Consider the following 5,248-nt stretch of genomic DNA (forward strand, 5'->3'; position numbering starts at 1 on the left):
ATGAAAAGTTAAATTTATTGCTTGAAAATGTTTGGCAGTGCCTCTGAAGCTAGAAACTTTTGAAGGTTTGTGATTCGATTTCACCAAAACACTAAATCAAAAATTCTCACTCAGTCACCATGTTCAAATATTTGTTATTCTTCTTAATGTTTTATTGTATATTCTCTTTCCTATATTAATTAATACTGGCATCTATATTAATTAAACCTTTTAAGCCTGTGTTAGTTTGAATATGAAGGCAACCCCTTTTTTCTTTTTTCTTTTTTTGGAGTGAGAGAGAAGAGAGAAAGGGGACGGCATGGGACGATGGTGGGGTGAGGGGGAGAGGGACAAAGCCACAAGGGTAGGGGGTTTTTAAATTAGGATCAAATTAAATTTTTTGTAAAATTATGATTAAATTAATATAATATATAAAAGTTGAGCGTTAAATTTATTATTATATAATTTTTTTTATTGTAAATTCAACTTATCATTTGTGATTTTAATACAATTGACAACAAATGACTGAACTATGTAATATAGATACTTAAATTATAAAATTTTTATTTTGAATGCCTAAAATAATTTTTTTTATTATTTGGGTGTGATATGCTTTTACTTAAATGAAAATGTGGAACTTTAATTAAATAAATAGAATATACTATAAAAAACAAATATTAAATTTGAAAATTTTCATATCAATAAATAAGTAAATAAATATGGTTAAAATGTTACCCGAGAGAACTAAAAGAATTGATGAGTTTGGTTTATTAGTATTCATTAATTTTTCTTTTTCATTTAATTAAAATTCCATTAAAAAAGAGTTAAATTTTTTCACATTCCTTAAATGAACGTTGGGTATTTGAATTATTCTTATATACCTATTTTTGAAACTATTAATAATTAAAATAATATTATTGAACCAATAATTATATAATTACATAACATAAAAGGAGATATTTGATAAACAGAGTTTTGAAAAATTTTTAGTTGATTTGAGCACAAATGGAAGATTGAGTAGTCAAATTATCTAATTGTAGTATTTGATGAATGAATATTTGTAAGAGCTTATTAAGTTAAAACCTCTAAAATAGAAAACGTAGGGATGGATAGTTATTATGTAACGGCCTAATTTTCAATAGTGTCGAAAATGGTGAATTGAGGTCACTAAATCTGAAAAGTAAGATTGAACAAGATAGTAATTAAATATTTATGAGTCAAGTAAGAATTTAGAAGAATTTGTGAATTGGTGAATTTGGTGAATTAAAAGATTTTATTAGGTCAAATGGGTCAAAAAACGAGGTATCGAGACCTCGAATTTGAAAATCGAGCTATAAATATTTTTATAAATATTTATGAAGTGTCATTTAGCTAGTATTAAAGTTTGGTTGAGAAATTTTAACGTTTGGGTAGTCAAATAAATAAAAAAAGACTAAATTGTAATAAAAATAAAATTTGGTAAAAGGATTAAATAGTTCAAGTGTTAAAAGAAAGAGGATTTAAAGGGCAATTAAGCCTAAAAGTGAATAGGCTGGACGGCAAGGGCAAGAAAATTAGTAGAAAAAATAAGGGAAATAAGGGTAAAATTGGAAATTTCACAATTTTAACATATAAAATAAGGACAAAATTAAAAAATCTAGAGATCTCCTAATATTTTCTCAGCCAAAACGCCATAGAAGGTCTGGAGAAAGCTGGATTTTCACATTTTTACATAATGTGAGTTTAATTCTTACTTTTTATTGATAATTTTTATGTTTTTATGACTTTTACAATTAAGTCTACTTATAGAATTCATTAGTTTTTTATTTTATGGGTGAAATTGGAAGTTACCCTAGATGGTTAAGGGAAGTTTATGATGAATTATTATGAAATTTAAGTTCTAATCTCATATTAAGGTGGTTTTATTAAGTGATTTTGATAGAAAATGGTATTTAGGACCTAATTGTGAAAAAGTTGTGAATTAAAGGTTGGTGTTGAAATTCAGAATTTCAAAGGTTTTGAAATATTTTATAATGATAAAATAAATTGTTACTTGAGAAAAATTGGTTCAATTGATGGGCGAATTGAGCAGGGACTAATTTGTAAAAATTGAAAATTTTGGGGTAAAAGTGCAATTTTGAAAGTTGAAGAGCATAAATTGTGAAGTGAAATAGAAATAAAATAAATGCTAATGAGTGGAAATATTTTATATTATAGATCAAGAATCCAAAGGAGAACAAAGAAAAGAAAAAGTTACGGAATAGTCCCTAAATTTCAATATCTTCTACAAATTAGCCGGGTAAGTTCATATGGTTGAATTTAGATGTTTATTTACGAATGATTGAATGATATAATGTGTGATTATATATGAATTTTTTGTGAGATTGTGAAAATTTTGTTAATGAAAGAATAAATGTGGAAATGCAAATTAGGAAAAATACAGGATTGAGTACGTTCGTATCGTGACATGTGATGAATTGACAGATAAGACCATGATTTTTCCATGGCAAAGTGCGAAATTTTGGTATGGTATTATCCATACTGAGTTGTGAAATGTAGGTATGGTATTATCAAATCCATACTGAGTTAAGAAATGTAGGTATGACATTTCCCAAACCGAGTTGTAAAATGTAGGTATGGTATTTCAATGAGGAAAACCATACTGAGTTATGAATCGTGGCACTGAACAACGACGTACTCAATTTCGTAAGCCGTTTCCTAATTTGATAATAAGAAATACAAGAGAAGTGAACCAAATGAAAGAGATTGAGTAGTTGTTAATGTTGAGCTCAACTATGTGAAGTATTATTGATAAACGCCAAATTATACATAGTTTTACCCCAAATACTTAGCATATTTATGGATGTTTACTACTAGATTTGTGGATTTTGGTTCTCTTAATCTGATTATTTCATGTTTTGTACTCAGGAGAGCACCAAGAGTCAAAATGAGCCAAAAATGAGCTAAAAAGGGAAAAAACGGACTAAATCGAGAATATCACAAGGGCATCTCACACGCCCGTGGCCTTCAGGGGTGTCGACCAAGGTTTACACGATTCACACGGCCTGGCCATGGAGCCCACACGGCCGTGGCAATTTAATGAATCGAACACGACCGTGGCACACGGGCGTGTCCCTTTTTCAAAGAGTTGTATTTTACACGGAAAAGGGTACTTAGGGAGGAAGAAAGCCAATCCAAAACCTATATAAACACCCTAAGTATGAACCTGAGAGGAGCCTCTTCCAGAACTTTTCTGGAATATAGAACCACATGCCAGGAATTACTTGAAGGAAGCCAGACGATCCATCCCAAAAGCCGGAGCTACTCCAAGACTAAAGATCTCTCTCAGAATTCCTTCAGGGGTTTTAGAGTTTTCTTCATGTTTTGTTATTTTTATACTTTTGAGATGTACTCTTATTTTATTATGAACTAAACCCCTTAGATACCTAAGGGGGATAAAACCTATGATGGATCTTTTTATTATTATTTGAACTGTATGATAAATACTTGATTTGTTCTTAATTATGTATTCTTAACGCTTGAGTTAATATTCCGGGTATTAATTCATGATTTGATGTGCTTATGCAGAGGAGGAATAAACCCTGCCTAAGAGTAGATTTGGCATAATTAAGCGGAGTTGATCGAACGCCTAGAAATAGGGTTACGAGATTTTGCCGGATTAGGGTGAAACCTAATATTGGAGTCCATAGAGTGATTTACTGCTTCCCTAGGGGTTTTAATTAAGAAATAAATTTCGATTAATTCAATTGAGGGCTAGACGTTATTAGTCTCGAAAGGGATAATAACATAGGTTAGGGAGTCTCACGGATCAAGTTAAGTGAATAAATCGTCTGGTTCAGAGTCAAATAACAAGTGAAATCTAGGTGGATTCCTCATTGGGTGTCGTCTTTATCAATTGCTTCTCTTCAAGTATTTTTCCAAATTTTCTCTTCGCTTTAATTAAATTAGTTAATTAGTTTAGATAATTAGTTTAATTAAAACAAACCCTTTTATTCCTAGGCTAGATAATAAAAAGATAGTTATTACTAGTACTTTTGGTCCCCTTGGGTACGATATCCCGGTCTTGCCATTACTATACTATTGTTCGATAGGTGCGCTTGCCTTTTCGTCGTGATAATAGTTAGTCTAGGTTTGATCTTCATTATAAATATTTATCACTTGTTACGAATCACGCGATCAAGTTTTTGGCGCCGTTGTCGGGGAACTGAAATATTAGGAACACTAAATTTTTATTACTTTAGCCATTTATTTTTCTTGCAATTTTATTTTATTTTATTATTTATTAATTTACTTTTTCTCTCTCTTGACAGGTTTTTATAGTTTATGACTAGAAGAAACCCATTAGGACCATTACTTTTTGACGAAGAAATCATTACTTTTTGACGAAGAAATCAATCGCACAGTTCATAGAAATCAAAGAGAAATAAGGTGTAGTTTACGATACACGGAGAACAAGCGAGAAGACGATACTTAACCCCAACTGAAGAGATGGCCGAAAACCCAGGTGATCAGCTGCATCCTGCAATTGCAGCTAATCAAAATCCTGCTCCATGTACTATGTATGACTATGCTAAACCTTCTTTAACAGGAACTGAGTCTAGTATAGTTATACCTGCTATTGCTGCGAATAATTTCGAACTAAAACCTAACACAATTCAGATGATACAGCAGTTTGTTCAGTTTGATGGTTTGCAGGATGATGATCCCAACACGTACTTGGCGAATTTTCTTGAATTTTGTGATACATTCAAAATCAATGGCGTTTCTGATGATACCATTCATCTTCGGTTATTTCCCTTTTCACTGAGAAACAAAGCCAAGCAGTGGTTGAACTCGTTACCACGATGGTCTATCACTACTTGGGAACAAATGACCGAGAAATTTTTACTAAAATATTTTTCGCCAACTAAAACGGCTAAATTACATAATTATATCTCTTTTTTTGTGCAGATGGATTTAGAAACACTTTACGATGCATAGGAGAGATACAATGACTTACTGAGAAGGTGCCCTCACCATGGGTTATCGCTTTGGCTGCAAGTTCAAACATTCTACAATGGTGTGAATCCCTTGACAAGACAAATGATTGACGTAGCTGTTGGCGGAACCATCAACAATAAAACACCGGAAGATGCCTCTGAATTCATAGAGGAGATGTCACTGAACAACTATCAGTGGCAAGTTATGAGGACAAAGCCAACGAAAACAGCCAGCGTTTATAACATCGATTCAGTGACCATGCTCTCTAATCAGGTAGAACTTCTCAATA

At 31.8% G+C, this 5,248-nt stretch overlaps 1 non-coding gene across 1 annotated transcript; it reads right to left on the reverse strand.

Annotated features, from left to right (window-relative positions):
• Positions 1-4,897: 4,897 nt before the first annotated feature.
• On the reverse strand, positions 4,898-5,003 carry LOC121229967 (small nucleolar RNA R71). Its single transcript, XR_005927918.1, has one exon. It is a non-coding gene; the product is annotated as a small nucleolar RNA R71 (small nucleolar RNA).
• Positions 5,004-5,248: the final 245 nt, after the last annotated feature.

This window comes from Gossypium hirsutum, chromosome A05 (assembly GCF_007990345.1).
Source record: "Gossypium hirsutum isolate 1008001.06 chromosome A05, Gossypium_hirsutum_v2.1, whole genome shotgun sequence".
In the NCBI taxonomy this organism is placed as follows: domain Eukaryota; kingdom Viridiplantae; phylum Streptophyta; class Magnoliopsida; order Malvales; family Malvaceae; genus Gossypium; species Gossypium hirsutum.